This window comes from Symsagittifera roscoffensis, chromosome 5, assembly GCF_963678635.1.
Source record: "Symsagittifera roscoffensis chromosome 5, txSymRosc1.1, whole genome shotgun sequence".
NCBI classification, from domain to species: domain Eukaryota; kingdom Metazoa; phylum Xenacoelomorpha; order Acoela; family Convolutidae; genus Symsagittifera; species Symsagittifera roscoffensis.
In genome coordinates this window covers 16,699,063-16,721,272 of record NC_087066.1, presented here as the reverse complement: position 1 = coordinate 16,721,272, position 22,210 = coordinate 16,699,063, and the positions used below count along the sequence as shown (strand labels likewise).

At 32.5% G+C, this 22,210-nt stretch overlaps 1 protein-coding gene across 1 annotated transcript in view; it reads left to right on the top strand.

Annotated features, from left to right (window-relative positions):
• The first annotated feature begins 17,493 nt into the window (after nt 1-17,493).
• LOC134846346 (endoplasmic reticulum-Golgi intermediate compartment protein 1-like) overlaps nt 17,494-22,210 on the top strand; it is a 257,558-nt gene continuing 252,841 nt past the window's right edge. Inside the window, exon 1 of the mRNA XM_063863658.1 lies at nt 17,494-17,504. The gene's annotated coding sequence lies outside the window, so the exon portion shown is untranslated. The remainder of the gene's footprint in view (nt 17,505-22,210) is intronic.

Sequence of the window (22,210 nt, the reverse complement as noted above, 5' to 3'; positions counted from 1 at the left end):
GACTCAAGTGCAGAATCAAATTTCAAAATTTTAATTACATGGAATGGCCTTCACTCACTACATCCAATTATCAGAGTCTAAGGTGCATTATGAGAGTTAGCTACGGCACAATGTATCATTTACAAAACTATTGGAAAGTTTGATTATGGCGCCAGGCGACATAAACAATGAAAAAATTAAACTTCTGGCGAAACACTTAAGAGAAAGAATCCGTATTAAAGATACATTAACAGATATTAGTCATAAACTAATAGTGAAACCATTCATCACTAAATATATAACTGCAATCGAAATAAAAAAAATGGTAATTAACGACTCAACGATAAATATAAACGAAAAAGCGATACTTCATTTAGGTTCATCCAAAGATTAAAAAAACAACTCCATTCTTTTTTTAAAAAATACCACATATAAAAACAACAAAAAAAACATTTAAAACCATTAAGTAGTTATAAATGGATTTTTCCCATCGCTCTACTTCATCAATACAACAAAAACCAAAACACGCAGAAATTACTCATGTCTGATTTTGAATTTAGATCTTTTCATAAAACATTCAAGCAACAAATCAGCCATTAAATACGCAAATGACACAAACACAGATATTATCGAAATACATTTATATAAAAAGTCACCATAAAAAAATAAACTTTCACTCAAGTTTTTCAGGATTTAGATCTTTTCATAAAACATTCAAGCAACAAATCAGCCATTAAATACGCAAATGACACAAACACAGATATTATCGAAATACATTTATATAAAAAGTCACCATAAAAAGTAAACTTTCACTCAAGTTTTTCAGGATTTGAAATGCAACAATTCTTTCAGTTAAAGAAAAAACATCTAAAATAAATAAAATTTCAAAGCAATAACACATTCGTCAAACTACTATACTCAATGAAGAATTAACTATCGGTATTTTTACTCAAGAATTAAAACAAAAAATTGATTTTTTCACAAAAACATCATAATTAAAACTTTTTTTTTTCAATTATCAAAACACCTACCTGAACATTAAAAACATTGAAAACACCTACCAGAACATTGAAATGTTTGATTTTCAACACTACCCAATAAATCAAGAAGAGTTTGAACAGTAAGCAAACTTATTATCAAAACTCCGAAATTTAAATGCCTTTACAAAATTCCCAAATTTAATAGTCGTAAAAACTAATTTACCATAACATCTTCCACTTTTATCAAACACAGTATTCACAAAGCAAAGCGCAAGTAAAGTACATATGAATTTACAAGAAAAAATAAATTCTTAGACACAATTAATAAACATGAAATTGTCTCACCTTTAAATAAAGAGAAGAAACAATTTATAAACCTAGTGATCATATAAGTAAAAAAGAGCCTTCAAAAAAGTACTCAACAAAAGATATTAAATTTTCCTCATAAATGAATTAAAATGCAATTGGCCAAAAGAACCAATACAAAAAATACTCACAAACGTCAACGAACAATACTATACAACAGCTGACATGAACAGCGCATATAAAAAAGCCCCTAGATAAACAATCACGCCGTTTAACATAATTTGTTATTGGAAATCATCGAAATGAAATGAACAGATTATTCTAGGGAATTTCTATTGGACCAGCATATTTTACCGCATATAAGAGCAAAATTCTCCAAACCCTGAATTTTTGGTGCAAAAACGTTATCACATATTTAGACAAAGTTTTGTTACAAGCACAGAAAAAGGCTGAGATGTGTAGATCTTTGCAAAAATACCCTCACATTCTACAGACCAAAAACTTGAAATAGCCCATGATTAACTACATTTTTGCTAACTCGAAATAGTTTTTCAGGACATGTTATTAGAGACGCAAAACAATAACACTTCAAATCAAAACAAAACAAAACTTAAAACCGCCATCAAAGAAAAAACACATGAAATTCTTAGACCGTTAAAATTTTCCAGTAAACTTCTTTATAAAATGAAATTATACCTCCGACCCTTCTCCAAGATACTACCTCAACGAAACACATTTAGGTAGATAATTGAACAGCAAAAGAGATTTGATGAAATTAAAAAAAGTATAAAGTGAACTAAATTTGAGCACCTTTCCTGACCCAGGCCACCAATTTTTTGAAATGTGTGGTGTATCTAGCTTCTGAACAGGTGCAGCCTTCCTATAATTTCATCAAGGAACAAATAATATAATTTCAATTTCCGCAAATTCAAGATTTTTCTCACAAGCAGATCAACGACTCTCTACAGTTATGCAAGAACGTGCAAAGTTACCAACAAATTACAAATTTGTAATCTTTAGATCAAAACTTCCAGCTGTTGTTTTTACAGATTGCAAATCTATAATTTTTCTTTTCACGCAAAAATCAAATCCAATGCAAACAAAATATAGATTTTAACCATAATTAATGAGTCCCCGACCTCCATGTAATCTGGGCAGCACCAAAACACTTTGCTTTGCCAGATGCTCTAATATGAAACGCACCACTATAGCTATTACACTGAAAACAAAATGAAATCACAAAGAAAAAAATCTTTCTTGCATAACAAAAAAAATGACCGAGGTTAGAATGCAGGTATGCAGTGAAAAAAATACAGACAGCAAACAAACAAATATACGAGATCCTTTCCCACTTCATTTATATTGTAAAATTAACAATTATGAAGTAGAATTAACAGGAAAAAAAACTTCTTTAAACCCTTGCCATACTCTACAAAAAAACAATACACTATTAGAAAAGAACACAAATCTATTTTAATTCCACAAAAAAATTCCCACTAATAGTAAAACAAGATTCAAAAGACACATTGTATCTTGCAGGACCCTATAAAAAAATTCCAAATCAAGAAATACAAAACAAGTTTTTACAATGTACTGTTCAACCCACAATCAAACTACTCTAAACTTAAAAACCCTGTAATTCGCCAAATAAATTCTGGGTAAAAATACAAAACTGAACCTGCAAAAGCAGATATCACCACTTTAGAAAACAAAAAGCTTGATTGGCATGAGAACACACAAATCCTAGAATACTTTTTTGAATATACTAAAATACTGCTTACTAGTAACTTAAATTTTAAAAGTTTCTCATACCATAAACTCCTTAAACAAAAAAAGTCATCTGGTTCAGAAAAACCAACAATACTTTGTTGAAAAAGTTTACTTCCGAAACGCATCCATTTGGGCAAAAGTACTTAGCAATGTTTGTCTCACTTTTCAACTAAATATACTTTTTCCACGCCAAAAATAAATCGCAGATGAACAAGAATTTAAAGAACAAAGTTTATCACCCAAAAAAACTCCTACTTTCTTGCAGAAAGAACAAGCCAAGAATTACATGAGCAAATAAACCATATAAAAAGTAAAAAAAAAGAACCAATTATCTCGCCTGCAAAACCAACCGACGAGAAAAAAATTTTAAAAACTTTTCATTAAAATTAGAATGCATAATAAGAATGCATAATAACTTTTCATGTAAGGCTTATTATGCATTCAACACACCTTAAGAACAGCGGAAGTCAAAATTCAGTTTATCAGAAACCCTTATCACAGACAACAGCACTGAACTTATTAATATGGAAAAAATCACCTTAGTTAATATCAGGCTCAAATTAAGAACTTCGCATGCCCCATGGAAAAATGGACTAGTCTTTGGCATGGACTGCTCATCACAAAAAAATTTGTGTTGCATAATTAACGGAAAAGATTAATAGTAAGCTGAATCTTCCTCAGACATAAAATGTTTTTCACTGGCGTAAAACTCCCCAATAACCTTAACCTTTGATTTATCACCTTGTGAAATGGGCTTAAATCAAAAACCATTCAAACCAATAAGGTTTACAGCAAATTAATCAAAAACTGAAAAGGACATTGTAAACCATCAAACGATTCAATATGTTATATTCTACCACTTTATACCCCTGATGACGACCCTTTTCATCACCCACAAAACTTACAGTTATCTTTTGATACTCATGGATCTTAAATAGAGATGAGAAAACATCACCAGTTAGATCGGAAAATAACAAGAAATTACTAAAAAGACGAAATATCGAAATACAAATAATTTCACATTTTACGACAGCTTCCGATCTAAAAAAATGGACATTTGTTCTCACTCTCAGTTTCACAGTTCATAGACGCAAATCAGAAAACTCTACTCACTAAGACATGGACCCTATTAAATCATTGTCAAACCAACAGGCCTAACATATAACTAACTGATATAAATAAAAACGAAATTACAGAATATAAAAACAACCTATTGTATTACCATCCAAAAAAGTCTGCTCTTTGAGATCGAACACACTTATTTTAATTTACTGGAATCCATATTGCTGAGTCAACACCAGATATCAACGGTAAAAAGCCTTAGACAAGTCAAACACATTCGAACGAACAAAAGTTGTAACAGCACAAAAAAACAAAATTAAGACAACCGAAAAAAAAACTTCTTACAGAAAGAACAAGCCATAAATTACGTGAACAAATGAAACCAAACATAAAAAAGAAAAAAAAAAAGCCAGTTATCTCGCCTGAGAAATCAACCGAAGAGAAAAAGTAATAAACATTTTTCCTTAAACAAATTTTTGGGAGAAAAGTCGAAACTTATGACCCATCAAAAAAAATGAGAACATACACAAGACTGTATTGCTGACTTGATACTTCTTCTCTATCAAACTCAAATTAATTATTTTGATGAACCAAAATTTTTTCCGTTTTCAGTTTCTGGAAAACTTCAAACTTTTAATCTCTATTTCTCAAAACTACAGTTAAAACCAATCAGCCAATCTCAGCCCTGCTTTTTTCACAGTTTCTATTCGCCAACATTGTTGAATCAGGTGATATAATCTCAAATTAAACTCGTGCTTCGACTAGAACTCAGGGACCTCCAGGTCACGAACATACAATACCAACATATTCAACAACTCGAGTGATTACCATCTCAAAATTGCAATTCTCATACCATAAACTCCTTAAACAAAAAAAGTCATCTGGTTCAGAAAAACCAACAATACTTTGTTGAAAAAGTTTACTTCCGAAACGCATCCATTTGGGCAAAAGTACTTAGCAATGTTTGTCTCACTTTTCAACTAAATATACCTTTTCCACGCCAAAAATAAATCGCAGATGAACAAGAATTTAAAGAACAAAGTTTATCACCCAAAAAAACTCCTACTTTCTTGCAGAAAGAACAAGCCAAGAATTACATGAGCAAATAAACCATATAAAAAGTAAAAAAAAAGAACCAATTATCTCGCCTGCAAAACCAACCGACGAGAAAAAAATTTTAAAAACTTTTCATTAAAATTAGAATGCATAATAAGAATGCATAATAACTTTTCATGTAAGGCTTATTATGCATTCAACACACCTTAAGAACAGCGGAAGTCAAAATTCAGTTTATCAGAAACCCTTATCACAGACAACAGCACTGAACTTATTAATATGGAAAAAATCACCTTAGTTAATATCAGGCTCAAATTAAGAACTTCGCATGCCCCATGGAAAAATGGACTAGTCTTTGGCATGGACTGCTCATCACAAAAAAATTTGTGTTGCATAATTAACGGAAAAGATTAATAGTAAGCTGAATCTTCCTCAGACATAAAATGTTTTTCACTGGCGTAAAACTCCCCAATAACCTTAACCTTTGATTTATCACCTTGTGAAATGGGCTTAAATCAAAAACCATTCAAACCAATAAGGTTTACAGCAAATTAATCAAAAACTGAAAAGGACATTGTAAACCATCAAACGATTCAATATGTTATATTCTACCACTTTATACCCCTGATGACGACCCTTTTCATCACCCACAAAACTTACAGTTATCTTTTGATACTCATGGATCTTAAATAGAGATGAGAAAACATCACCAGTTAGATCGGAAAATAACAAGAAATTACTAAAAAGACGAAATATCGAAATACAAATAATTTCACATTTTACGACAGCTTCCGATCTAAAAAAATGGACATTTGTTCTCACTCTCAGTTTCACAGTTCATAGACGCAAATCAGAAAATTCTACTCACTAAGACATGGACCCTATTAAATCATTGTCAAACCAACAGGCCTAACATATAACTAACTGATATAAATAAAAACGAAATTACAGAATATAAAAACAACCTATTGTATTACCATCCAAAAAAGTCTGCTCTTTGAGATCGAACACACTTATTTTAATTTACTGGAATCCATATTGCTGAGTCAACACCAGATATCAACGGTAAAAAGCCTTAGACAAGTCAAACACATTCGAACGAACAAAAGTTGTAACAGCACAAAAAAACAAAATTAAGACAACCGAAAAAAAAACTTCTTACAGAAAGAACAAGCCATAAATTACGTGAACAAATGAAACCAAACATAAAAAAGAAAAAAAAAAGCCAGTTATCTCGCCTGAGAAATCAACCGAAGAGAAAAAGTAATAAACATTTTTCCTTAAACAAATTTTTGGGAGAAAAGTCGAAACTTATGACCCATCAAAAAAAAAGAGAACATACACAAGACTGTATTGCTGACTTGATACTTCTTCTCTATCAAACTCAAATTAATTATTTTGATGAACCAAAATTTTTTCCGTTTTCAGTTTCTGGAAAACTTCAAACTTTTAATCTCTATTTCTCAAAACTACAGTTAAAACCAATCAGCCAATCTCAGCCCTGCTTTTTTCACAGTTTCTATTCGCCAACATTGTTGAATCAGGTGATATAATCTCAAATTAAACTCGTGCTTCGACTAGAACTCAGGGACCTCCAGGTCACGAACATACAATACCAACATATTCAACAACTCGAGTGATTACCATCTCAAAATTGCAACCCCTCTCGATAACCCTGAATGAAAATCGGCAATATTGAACTGGAACTATTAGTCTAATTACCAAAAGAAAAGATCGCAAACCTATAATTTTTCTTCTTACGCAAAAATCAAGTCCAAAGCAAAAAAATATTGACATTTTAACTAAAATTAATGATTCCCCAGCTCCCCCCCCCCCAATATCCATGTAGTCTGGACAGCATGAAAAAACTTTGCTTTGACAGATACTCTAATTTGAGACGCAACACCAGAGTTATTACACGAAAAACAAGTCGAAATCCCAAAAAAAATTCTTTCTTGCATAACAAGAAAAATCACCGAGGTTAGAATGCAAGTATGCAGTGAAAAAATATGCAGACAGCAAACAAATAAATATGCGATATTCTTTCCCAACTCATTCATAATGTAAAAAAAATCATGAAATAGATTTAACAGTAGAAAAAAAACTTTTTTTAACCTATGCTATACTCTACCAAAAAAAACTATATACTATAAGAAATTAACACAAATCTATTTTAACCCCATAAAAAATTTTCCACTAAAAAAAAACAAGATTCAAAAGACACAAAAAATCTTGCGGGACCATTAGATACAAACAAAAATTTCACCATCAACCTTATTATCTGCAAGACCCTGTAGAAAAAATCCAAATCAAGAAAATCAAAACATTTTCTTACCATGTACTGTTCTACCCACAATCAAACTACTCCAAACATACCAAAATTTAGACCCTAATATTCGCCAAACAAAGTCTAGATAAAAATATAAAACTGAACCTGCAAAAACAGATATCACAATTTTAGGAAACAAAAACCTTGATCGATATTTTCACACATGAGAACACACAAATCTTAGAATACTTTTTACAGATACTAAAATACTATTTACGAGTATCTATAGTTTTAAAAGTTTCTCACGTGAACAAATGAAACCAAACATAAGAAAGAAAAAAAAGCGCCAGTTATCTCGCCTGAGAAATCAACCGAAGAGAAAAAGTATTAAAAAATTTTCCTTAAACAAATTTTTTGGAGAAAAGTCGAAACTTATGACCCATCAAAAAAATTGAGAACATACACAAGACTGTCTTGCTGACTTGATACTTCTTCTCTATCAAACTCAACTTAATTATTTTGATGAACCAAAAATTTTTCCGTTTTCTGTTTCTGGAAAACTTCAAACTTTTAATCTCTATTTCTCAAAACTACAGTTAAAACCAATCAGCCAATCTCAGCCCTGCTTTTTTCACAGTTTCTATTCGCCAACATTGTTGAATCAGGTGATAAAATCTCAAATTAAACTCGTGCTTCGACTAGAACTCAGGGACTTCCAGGTCACGAACATACAATACCAGCATATTCAACAACTCGAGTGATTACCATCTCAAAATTGCAACCCCTCTCGATAACCCTGAATGAAAATCAGCAATGTTGATTTGGAACTATTAGTCTAATTACCGAAAATTAAAAAGAAAAGTCAGCATGGGTAACAACCCTTACACAATCACAAAGCATAAAGCTAATCTACATCACAAAAACCCCTGTTTCTCCAAGAAACAAAAAAAAATTAAACAAAAACAAAAAAAAATTTTTAAAAAATTTCAAGCTTGCTTTTACCAATACTTCTCCATATTCAACCCACTTGATAAAAAAAATCAATTTTTGAATGCTCACTTTTCAACCAATCGTTAATCCCTTCAAGAAAACTCTTTTAACTCTATTTCAATTTTTTTCAACCCTTCTAAGTTTTTGAATTTTCTTTTTCACTGATATTTTGAAAATCATAATAAAAAATTTGTTACTTCTTTGGTTTTTAATTCAACATGTTCTATATTATCTTTTAAGTCTACTTTTCACAAATCATCAACTATATAATCAGGTATGACTACTATTAATACCCTTCCGTTTATGTTTCAGGGTCTCAATTTAACGAAAATTTTTTTCTGATACTTTTTTCAATTTTGCTAATCTTAGTAGCATACCTTATCCTAATCCATTATACATACTTAAACAATCAATAATCACCATTGTATTAGCTATCGTAAGGATGATCATTTTTTTTTGATGAAAAACACCAAAACCAAATAGCTTCTTAAACTAGAAAAAAAAACATAAGACAAAACGACATCAAGATTTTTGATCAAACCACAATTATAAAATACCCGCCTACTAACCCAGCCCAAAGTCCCACCCAAAATGTCCTCACAAGGGATAATTCAACTATAAAATTAATCAATACTTACGCTTCTACTCGAATATCTTATGTCGAAAACCCCAATACATCTGAAGACCGACAAGCACCATTGTCAGAACTATTGACCTCAGCAAATCCCAAAGCATCCTTAAGTCTCGAGGAAGAACAATTAAAAGACCAATAGTTCAACCACGCCGAAATATAAATAACACAACAGCAAGAGTTCAAGGAAATGTAAATTCACCATCCAAACCCTCAAGTTCATCAACATCGCAACCTACAACTATCGAAAATACTTTCACTCCTACAATTATAAATTCATCACCATACTCACCAAACCTACGATAAGACTATCGAGGTACAAATAACCACACGGTCAACCAATTTTTTTAAACGATCCAATAGACGCTTATTTCCGGTACAACATCTTCAACTCTAACATAAACACTTTTACTACCGTCAACACCTCACGTGACCAGTCTATCAACTCTAAATACCTTCCCAACAAATGTTACATATCTAAATGCTAGATATCAAGAATTGCAAAACACTAGAAAGTCATTTCAACTTGACTGAAACAGTTTGGTAGCAACTCCCCCTTTATTTGGTAAATGGTAAAAGCACTCGACTTCGCAATTTGGCAGTCAATTAGTTACAATATCTAGTTTTAAAAATAGAAAAAACAGAAAAATTTTAAATTTTTAGATATTAACTGCTTCCACGATCGCAACCAGACATCATAATATAGTCTGTACCCCTCCATTCAATTTTACTGAGTTAAAATTTTATTTTTAAGGATTTACCAAGAAAACAATTGATTATACATCTTCCTTTTTTGACCCCTTTTCAGTCTACCATACACATGTTTTTTTTAATATTACTATCACAAAACATCTTTCTTCTCTTAGCCTTTTGAACCAACATTTCACGACATACATCAGCACGCGCCGAATTATATGATTTTTGAAGACAATTAACCAAAACTAAATCTAAAAAAGTAAGTAACCCAATGCGAATCAGAACCTCAGGCAAAAGAAACAACGAAAAAAACCCCACACTCTAATCCAATGTCCGCGCTACACCACTTGTGGGCTGGAAATTTACAGAAAATTCTCTGAAAAGAAAGTACATTGTTCACAAGCGTCCAGTGTAAACAAAATTAGACTTGATGATGAAACAAACTACAAAAGTAATACTGAAATCTTGTTACATCTTAATCGTGCAGATCAAAACACCCAGCAGTTTTTTTTTACAGGTTGCGAACCTATAATGATTCTTCTTACGAAAAAATCAAACCCAAAGCAAAAACTATATGAATTTCAACTAAATTTAATGAGTTTCCCCAATCTCCACGTAGTCTGGGCAGCACGAGAAAACGTTGCTTCGCCGGATACTCTAATTTGAAACGCACCACCAGAGTTGTTATTCGGAAAACAAATTAAATTCCTAAAAGAGCAAAAAAATTTGTTGGATAAAAAGAATAATCACCAAGATTAGAATGCAAGGATGCAGTTATAAAATTATACAGACATCAAAACAAATAAATATGCGAGATCCTTTTTCCTCTTAGCCATTTTGAACCAATATTTCACGACATACAACGCACAGAATTATAGGACCTCCGAAGACAATTAACCAAAACATTGCACAAATATGTAATAAACTAAGTAGCCCAATGCGAATCAGAACCTCAGGCAAAAGAAACAACAAGAAAAAATCCACAAACTCTAGTTCTAGTACAAGGCTCGCGCTACACCACGTGTTGGCTGGAAACTTACATAAAGTTCTCTGAAATGAAAATATATTGTTCACAAGCCTCCAGTGTAAGCAAAAGTAGACTTGATGATGAACCATACTACCAAAGTAATACTGAAAACAGGTTACATCTTAATCCTGAAGATTGCACAAAAGAGCTCATTTTTTCCATTTTTCAATTGAAACAAAGAGAGAAGTCAAACAACTGTGAATATTCATATTTTTCCAGACTGAACGCTTCAACTTCATCTTGAAAAAAGTCATGGTCCAAAACGACTTGACGTTGAAAAGCCCTATCATGGCGCACATAATTGATTTTTCTAGAAAAGTTGAATTGGCTGACAATGGTATTTTTGATCCATATAATTGCGAAGCTAGCACGAAAAACACCAGATATGAAGAAATAAGGTTTCTTGATTGGGAAATAGAACTACCATTTCAAATTACACGGGAATTAAAAGACATCACTGAGATTTTTCAAGGCATTGCTTGCCCTGGAAGACTGATCAGATAGTGTGACCCCACAACTCGTACACAAGCAACCATTATTCGATTCCCTGAAAACAGTAGGTCCACTTTCCAAGTCGGTAAAATCCTAGCACGAATAACCAAATTTCACAAATTTTCAAGTGTTTCATAGAATCAAGACTATTTGATCAAGATATCCCACGTAGATTAAAATTAGCTATAAGACCCTACATAAATGTTGCAAGAAAAAAAATAACACGATTTCAAATATACCCAAAAACAGAATTCGCATGCACGTACTCGATATTTTTGTTTAAATGTCAGTTTTTCGAAATCCTAACTGAATTCGAAAAAAAGATATGATATGAAAACAAAAAATTCATAATCAATGACGGCGAAACCGTTCAAAACCGTGACGATGAAAAACCTTACTTAACAGTCTCACTGCTCAAAAACAATGGACAAAAAGGAGCACAACTCATTCCAGAAACTCTGTCCAAACTGTGTATATCATAAAGGATTGCTCCAAAAGGTATGTGATTCATTAGTGATAGTTCTTGAACGTATGTACTATGTCTTCAAGAACTATCACTAGTGAATCTTAAAGAATTCCTTTTTGTCAGTGAACATCATATTTCTGCAAAAACAAATTTCATTTTGTAGATTAAATTTCAAGACGCACGTACTTTTGAGATACCGCGGTCCCACGTGAATTAGAATATAGTCACAAATTAGTTAATTGAAATCCCGAAGAAGATAAAATTATCTGCTCACACCATACCTCACAATGATGCCACCATGGAAGAAAACTTCGTCAGAAAGCATTATCGCAATAGCCAGAAGGCAACTCGATTTAACATCAATAAGAATCTACTGAAAACCAGAACAACTTCACATTCGAAAAAAAACCGAAGAACTCCACACCAAATTTGATATGATACAACGACAATAAACAGATCAAAATTTAAGGAAACCTGCTGAAATAGCCGGTTTCTAAGATATCTACGCACACGTTTATAGTGGATTTTTCAAGACTTTTGTTTTCACCTTTTAAGGCACATGTAACACATTTGCAATTCATAAACAGGTCAACAGAGAAGCTAGTCGTAGTCGAATATAATTCGCAAGATTCTTTGGATTTTTTTACTACATCAATTAATAAAAAAAATACAAGACGCACAAAATAACAGACTCAACAAAACACTATTAACAAAACCAAAGATCTTACACATTCACAAAAAAAACAGAAAAATCACACCTTCAGCACCATTACTCTGACACAATTTACCGTATCACAACTACAAATAATTCCACACACAAACTATAGAACAACATTTTCATTTGTATCGTGTCTCCGTCAAAACAATGAAAAATGACAAAGCGCAATCTCTCAAATTGCTTAGTTATCAAAATTCCGATGAAACATTGACAAACATTAGCAAAACCTCACACAATAATGGTTAACCCATAGTGGTTTGCCCAAAGCCCTTAATGGTTAAGCGAACCCACAATGGAACCCATAATGGTTAAGAACCCATAATGGTTGAGCCCACAATGAGCCGCTAACTCGGATCCCACTGTTTCTGTAATTGCTACCCTTGCAATCTCCAGCGCCACAACTCTGTCATCACTATCACTAAACTCGTCTCATCTCCCTGACTGGTATTCACTTTCATTTTCACCACTTTTCCATCCAATTTATTGTGTGACTTTTATTCATTGTGTGAATTCTCTGACTTTTAAATTCAAACAGCTTTTGACACGCAAGATTTTTTTAGATAACTCCAGTAGACACCCCAACAAAATTATTGATACCGACTCAAGCCCACTACTAACTTTCCACAGCCGCCTTTTCTTTCAATAACTCCCTCAGTTCTATCAATCAATCTATCTTCAATTATCCTAATACATCGAGGCATCCCCGATCCTTTCACCTTTCTTGTACTCTTCCCGACACCCCGAGCCCAATGATAGTTATTCAACTAGATTCCGACTTAGGTGAACTTGTTCAGCACTTACAGCAACTTCTACAGCACTAATTCACCCACTTCTCTTCACCATCACAAACATCATCATCATCCATTAGCAACCCTCCCACCCGTGCATGACGTATACTAGTACAAAGGAAATATCCAAAAAACCCATGGGGATATTTACGAAATCGACCTATCAAGTCAAGTCTTATCCGCAGCCAGCACCCTAGACATACTAACACCCACGCATTTTTGTTTGTTAACCTTTCAGTTTTCGCACAATTCTGCTATAACAACAACGAACCCAAAGCCAACTAGACTCTTATAATGACGAGCTTACACTAATCCCCACTGTCCCTTGGTTTCATTTCTGCAATTTTACTAACCTACTCCATATACCACTCCGTCAAACAGAAGACGACATGGGTATAACAGCACTTCAACATCTCACTAATGCTACACAAGTAAAAAGTTATAGTAAGATTGGCTTATCACAAGTCACCATTGATTATCACGTTCAAATTAAACAAATTATAGGAACCCATTACCAATTTTCTTTTAGATTTCTAAAATCACGGAAAACGTTATAAAATTAGATTAATTTTTAAAAACCTTTCAATCATAAATACTGAACGATAACAGTGAGTTTCAAATTGTGAACCAAAACTTTTGCCAAGCAAAACATTGATAAATTTCATGTATTAAATTGTGATACAATGTAGAAAAAAACAAATGGGTTTTAAAATATGACAAAAAAAAACATTTTTGATTTTTTTTTGGTTTGTAAAATCTTTCCAATTCGTCTTTCAAAATTTCCGACTTTCGCATTAGCTGTTTACTTTTTGTGCAAATTTCGCATGACTATTTTATTTTAAAAAATATCAAAATTCAATAAATTAACTGAAACCAATTTTAAATAGTATTCATGCGTTTCAATATTTTCTTCAACCCTATTGAAAAAAGGAATTTAGCTTAGAAAACCAAGGAAGCTTACTAACGCCACCGAACCAAAAACATGTACAGGAAACTCCCATCATATCCAAACCAGATCAAACCTAGATAAAAATTTCTTTTGAAAATCAGGACAATTTTTATTAGGACCACATGAAACCTTATTATACACCAAGTCAACACCTAATCAAAGAAAAGATGTTTTCAAGAAAAAGACACAGACACAGGAATAATAGACAGAACACCTGACAAAAAAGAAAGTTTGGCTAGCTGACAGACAAAAACAATTTTCAATTTTCTGTTTTTTCAAACACCCTTCAAAGCTGAGAAAAAATTTAAAACACATTGAAACCAGTACGAAACTACTATTGAAAGTATTAATTTATACCCTGGTGTTAAACACTGTGAAATGTTTCGAAGTAACCAATCATGATCCTCTACTGAAATTTATGATAAAATGTAAAAGCTGAAACATATAATGTCGCAAGAATACCAGTATATACTAGATCTGCTGAGATTAGGATATATAAAAGTAAGGTTAGTGTTGGTATAAAACTAAGAAGTTGCACGAATCTATCCGGCTTAGAACGTGATAGGGTGACAAACAGACGTGTACTTCTTCCAAAATTACTTCATGATAAGGCCACCACGGACCTAAACTCAACATAATAAATGTTCAAAGTTGTCGGAATTAACAAACAAATATTAGAAGTAGGTTAACTGTATCTAATCATTGAATCGAAAAGTGCCCGCGACAGGCAAACGGATCATCTTCAAGCCCTCTCGCCCTCGAAAAAAAAAACTTTTTTCTAATGTTCCGCTTCTTTCATGGATCAGTTTTTGACATTTCACTCCGAGCAGAGCAAAAATTGTTTTTAATGTCAGCCAGGCGAAACCCGGAAAATTTTTAAGCAAAGTTGACAATAATAAAAACTATACGATAATCCTGTAAAACATCGTGGGAAAATTTTCCGGCGATAAGAACAATGTAGAAACAAGAAATTTTAGCTGGTTAACACTTTCCTTCAAATCATCGTTTTCTAAAACTTGTAATCATCTTAGTCTAGCCTCAGCAGAGAATAGTTTCGGCTGTGAATATCGTTTTTTTTCCGCTTCCCATTTTAGATCTGACAAATTCTTTTTGATCCTTCTTCTCTTTTTTTACAGAAAAACTGGAATTGCATTGTTAAAAAAAAAGTAGTTTTAATATTCTTTCCTCAACTAAAAGCCACTTTTGATTGGATATACGTTTAATCATAACTGATAATCGACACAGAATAAAAAAAATTCAGAAGTAACAGATGAAAATAAACTGTAGGACAACCAAAATTGAGACCACGCCTAAAAAATTATCTATTTACACCCGTAAGCGTTATACGGTCAGAGAAATACCACTGAGGCCAGTAAGAAATCCCAAGAAACAAAGTTGTCTAACAAAATCTTCAATATAACCAATTACGAGCCAATAACCATTACTCGGAAATTATTCGGATTTCATCACAAAATTTTCTTTGCTGTTGTTTGTTTCTTTCTACTTAGAACAACTTTGAGAACTGCTGTGCCAAAAATTTAACCTCCTATTATTTCTGTTGGTAAAACTGAAGACCGATTTTGAGCTGCCCTGCCAAGTGTGGTTTGTATTAAGGCTGTACGTCTATCAATCAAAGTCTGACGAAGTTGAGTATTTAAGGTTTTTGTTTTAATATTAAAATTAGGTTTGCTTTAACAGCATAAAATAAATTTTATTTGAGTTTTTGGCATCTGTTTCTTTGAAGACCACTAGGGTTTTGTTATGTATTTGATTATTCACCCATAACTTTTGTTTTAAACGTTACTTAGCGTGATTCTGCTGTATTAGGTACTTGATTGAAGTTTGAGTGAAATTTGAGTTGTTTTCTGGTGATTCCAAGTTTTCCTAAATAAAATGAAAGTTGAATTTTGTTTTTCATTGTTTCAGGTTAGCATTTTTGAGTATAAATTGGATTTTATTATCGTATGCTATGCCTTCGTTCGGCAAAATTCGAAAACATATGGTTGAAAAATATCATCGAGTTCATCGTGAAAATACCCTTGGTATTTCTTTTATCAGTCGTTTATGGCTGTTGTTGGATTTTGTGAAAATGGTTTTCAACTTCAGAGAATGAATTTTTGTTGTTTCTTTTGTTTTGATCAATAAATATTTCAAACTGTTCAGTTTGTTAAAGAAATGGGTAATTTTCAGAAATATCTTTTTGAGTTTTATTTTTATCATTAAAACTGACTGAGAGAACTATGTTTTTTGTGTTGTTGTTGGTGATAGGTGTGGTGGAGAGTTTGTGATTGTCTTGTATGAACTGGGTTTGCTATAGCGTTACTTATAACTTGAATCGCGAAAAAATCTGAATTATGGTTTGCAAAATGGTGTCCGCTTTGGTTTTTCCGAATGTATGATCGTTTTTAGTGATAGTAATGGGGCTGTAATTCATCGATAGATGGACTCGATGTGTGGTTGATTCAGCTGTTGATTTTAATTTGGACATTTGGAAAAGTGCATGTTTAGTATGTGAAGTTATGAATGGAAGACGTCAAGTTGAGATGCTTTGTTTTGTTGCTACTGGCATAGTGGTAATCAATTCTTTGTTTGCAAAATGTGATGTGTTGAAAAAACTTGTTGAATTAGCGTTGTTGCTCCGTCTAATTTTTTTGTGTATGCATGATTGTCGACTTGAGACTAAAATTTCCGGTTCTCTTTTGAAATTTTATGTTACAGATTCAGGGTATTCTATCTGTTGCTAATGGAAAAACTTTCAACAAATAATTATTTATTGAAATTGTTTGGATTGCTGAGCTCAAAATTTCATTTAGTGTATTAATGAACAGACCATGATACCATTTAGGGTTCCAAACTTAATATGTTCCATCTGCGAACCTTGTATATTCGTCACCTGTTAATTCAAATTGCTTTGTTGAATGTGCTTTGAATATGCCTTTTAGATTGGTTCCAAGTAACCGTTCAAATTGATTTCTTTTTATTATTATTTCATTGCTTCGTTTTTTTGATTGAAAATTATGTTGTTGCTTCGGAATCGAAAAAATTTCTTAATCTGATTTTTTAATTATTTTGGTTTGTTACTATGATTTGTGAGATTTTCGAGCATAAGTAAGATTGTTGTGTCAGAGCCTGAAAACGCGTTAGGCTTCATCGAAGAGAGTTTTGTAAGAAATTGTTTTTGTTTTTAGAGGAGTTAGTTTTTTTCATTGATTTCTAGGTTAAAAAAATCCTGTCTTTTGTGGATAGGGTGTTAATACAAATTCGTATTGGGAATCTTCGATGAAAAAAGAATATACTTAAATAGCTTGAACTTTACTTATTAAATTTGAAGTATCAGGAAAATTGTTTGATGCAAAGCAAAGCTGTTAAATGTTCTGGTTTTTCAACTGTTAGTTCTTACTCTTTTTGCTAATGTTATACCTATTTTTTGGTTTCGTTTGTCGCTGGAAGACGGGTTGGGGAGATAGTATTTTGATTCAATAGAATGGTGTTTTACTGCTCTCAAACGTTTACGGCGTTTTCTACCTTAAAGTATTCTTAATCTTACTTAAATGGGGATCGTTTTGAGATCAAGATTGCAGAATCTTAAATCAATTCACAAGTTTCAGCTACATTTAGAAGACAAATATATCGTTAGATACTATTTTAAAACTTACTAGTTCTAAGGTTTCTTATAAACCTCGGTCTAATAAAAGGTAGAGTTCAAGTGAACGATGAATAACCGAAGTTCTTCACAGCTTAGCCTAATTTAATTGATGAGTTTTGAAAAGAAAGATTGTCAGTTGGCCCTGGATCAATCGAAAGGCTTGGAAAGTGAATCGACGTTTTAGGTTGTTAGAAATTTACTTAGAGGGTTGGATTGGATTTAAAATTGAAGTTAAATAGATTCAAGGAAGGCCTGGAGGATCCACCAAGTTTAAGAAATAGAAAAAGATTAAGACTTAGAAATAAAAAGTCAGTAAGAGACGCCTTGATGACTTGATATTTAAAATATAGTAAGAAATTTTAAATCTTTAAAGATCCAAGAAAAATCTCAATGATCTGGAATTTGATCAGATTAGTATGTAAAAAAGTGATTGTTTTAGATGAAGTGTTTAAAAAAGTTTGAAGACGAGAAGCGATGATGATCCTTGAAATCAACGAGTCCTCGCCAGACTAGCAATAACTAAATTTCATACAAATTTTGTTTGCCTTATTTTTGAAATTTTATTCTTTATAAGGTTTGAATAAATTTTTGCTACAAAATTCGCTGCAGAAGTTCAGCTTGAGGTAGATAAAGTTTTCTACGACCTCTGGTTGATACTTATTTTTTTGGTACTTTTTCAAATTTTACTCAGAATTCTACTTGTCTTTTTTTCATTTTTTACTCGTCTTTTTAAATAAAGTTTACGTCTCTCTTTAATGCGTTTTATATAAACGTCTCTCTTTATTGCGTTTTTTTACTGCACAAATAATCTTTAATTTTACCGTCGTTGTCTGCTTTTTCGCCTTGCGATGAAGGTTTTGGTTTTTGTATTTTTTGTGATAGGTTTCCATCTTTGGTATTGGTGTGGATTGATTAGCTTATCGAGAGTTGGAAATAAGCTAAATTTTTTTGTTGTTTGTCATGTACTCTTTGATTTTTTTCTCAAACTCATTTACTATTAGATCTGCTCAAGACTCGTTGAACAAACCAGATAAATTTAGGTCCGAGGGGCTTCTGATAGGAAAATTTTGGATGAGGGTTCGCATTCTGATTGTTACGCTATCTATTTGCAGACTGATAGGGTAGTACAACTTCCTAGTCTAATACCAATCCTTAATCGTACTCTTATCTCTTATGTTTTCTATCCTCAAAAGACCCAGTGATATATTGGTTTAATGCGATGTTAGAGCGGATAAAAAAGTAATTGATTTCATCCTTATTTCCAATTCTTTGACTGATACTAAGCATATTTTAAGCTTTACAGTTTACTGCAAAACTTTTTTCATGGATCATGATTGGTTTTATATTACTACATTACAGTGAGGATTAGTACCCTATAAAACAAAAACTTGTATTCTTTCCAGTTATTTTTTCAAACGTTCCGCTTCATCCTTTCAACATTCATCATTGATTACAGAAAATTCAAACGTTCAATTGATAACAGAAAGAACAATCACCATTGATTACAGAAATTTACAGAAAATTCTCTGAAAAGAAATTACATTGTTCACAAGCTTCCAGTGTAAACAAAAATAGACTTGATGATGAATTAAAATACCAAAGTAATACTAAAAACTTGTTACATATTAATCGTGCAGATCAAAACACCCAGCAGTTTTTTTACAGGTTCCAAATCTATAATGTTTCTTCTTACGAAAAAATCAAACCCAAAGCAAAAACTATGTGAATTTCAATACTTTATCCTAACCCATTATACATATTTAAACAATCAATAATCACCATTTTATTAGCTATCGTAATGATAATCATTTTTTTAATGAAAACTACCAAAACCAAATAGCTTCTTGAACTAGAAAAAAACATAAGACAAAACGACATCAAGATTTTTGATCAAACCACAATTATAAAAGACCCGCCTACTAACCCAGCCCAAAGTCCCACCCAAAATGTCCTCACAAGGGATAATTCAACTATAAAATTAATCAATTCTAACGCATCTACTCGAATATCTTATGTCGAAAACCCCAATACATCTGAAGACCGACAAGCACCATTGTCAGAACTATTGACCGCAGCAAATCCCAAAGCATCCCAAAGTGTACAAATGTACGCACCAACGTATCACATTCATCCGTCAGTATCACAGAATTTGAACAGAACAAGATATCACAGTCGAAAATAGTCTCGAGGAAGAACAATTAAAAGACCAATAGTTCAACCACGCCGAAATATAAATAACACAACAGCAAGAGTTCAAGGAAATGTAAATTCGCCATCCAAACCTTCAAGTTCATCAACATCGCAACCCACAATTAACGAAAATAATTTCACTCCTACAATTATAAATTCATCACCATATTCACCAAACCTACGATAAGACTATCGAGTTACAAATAACCAATCGGTGAACCAATTTTATTAAACTATCCAATAGACGCTTATTTCCGGTACAACACCTTCAACTCTACCATAAACACTTTTACTACCGTCAACACCTCACGTGACCAGTCTATCAACTCTAAATACCTTCCCAATAAATGCTACATATCTAAATGCTAGATATCAAGAATTGCAAAACAATAGGAAGTCATTTTAACTTGACTGAAACAGTTTGGTAGCAATTCCCCCTTTATTTGGTAAATGGTAAAAGCACTCGACTTTGCAATTTGGCAGTCAATTAGTTACAATATCTAGTTTTAAAAATAGAAAAAACAGAAAAATTTAAAACTTTTAGAAAATAACTGCTTCCACTATCGCAACCAGACATCATAATATAGTCTGTACCCCTCCATTCAATTTTACTGAGTTAAAAATTTTATTTTTACGGATATACCAAGAGGAAGTGGAAAACAATTGATTATACATCTTCCTTTTTTGACCCGCTTTCAGTCTTCCATAAACATGTTTCTTTTAATATTACTATCACAAAACATCCTTCTTCTCTTAGCCATTTTGAACCAACATTTCACGATAGACATCAGCACGCGCCGAATTATATGACTTTTGAAGACAATTAACCAAAACATTGCACCAATATCTAAAAAAGTAAGTAAACCAATGCGAATCAGAACCTCAGGCAAAAAAAACAACGAAAAAAATCCCCACACTCTAATCGAATGCCCGCGCTACACCACTTGTGGGCTGGAAATTTACAGAAAATTCTCTGAAAAGAAAGTACATTGTTCACAAGCTTCCAGTGTAAACAAAAGTAGACTTGATGATGAAACAAACTACCAAAGTAATACTGAAAACTTGTTACATATTAATCGTGCAGATCAAAACACCCAGCAGTTTTTTTACAGGTTCCAAATCTATAATGTTTCTTCTTACGAAAAAATCAAACCCAAAGCAAAAACTATGTGAATTTCAATACTTTATCCTAATCCATTATACATGCTTAAGCAATCAATAATCACCATTGTATTAGCTATCGTAATGATAATCATTTTTTTAAATGAAAACTACCAAAACCAAATAGCTTCTTGAACTAGAAAAAAACATAAGACAAAACGACATCAAGATTTTTGATCAAACCACAATTATAAAAGACCCGCCTACTAACCCAGCCCAAAGTCCCACCCAAAATGTCCTCACAAGGGATAATTCAACTATAAAATTAATCAATTCTAACGCATCTACTCGAATATCTTATGTCGAAAACCCCAATACATCTGAAGACCGACAAGCATCATTGTCAGAACTATTGACCGCAGCAAATCCCAAAGCATCCTTAAGTGTACAAATGTACGCACCAACGTATCACACTCATCCGTCAGTATCACAGCATTTGAACAGAACAAGACATCACAGTCAAAAATAATCTCGAGGAAATAGTCCTTTTTCTCTTAGAAATTTTGAACCAATATTTCACGACATACAACGCACAGAATTATAGGACCTCCGAAGACAATTAACCAAAACATTGCACAAATATGTAATAAACTAAGTAGCCCAATGCAATGCGAATCAGAACCTCAGGCAAAAGAAACCCCAAACTCTAGTACAAGGCTCGCGCTACACCACGTGTTTGGCTGGAAATTTACATAAAGTTCTCTGAAATGAAAAATATATTGTTCACAAGCCTCCAGTGTAAACAAAAGTAGATTTGATGATGAACCATACTACCAAAGTAATACTGAAAACAGGTTACATCTTAATCCTGAAGATTGCACAAAAGAGCTCATTTTTTTCCATTTTTTCAATTGAAACAAAGAACGAAGTCAAACAACTGTGAATATTCATATTTTTCCAAACTGAAACGCATCAACTTCATCTTGAAAAAAGTCATGGTCCAAAACGACTTGACGTTGAAAATCCCTATCATGGCGCACATAATTGATTTTTTCTAGAAAATTTGAATTGGCTGACAATGGCATTTTTGATCC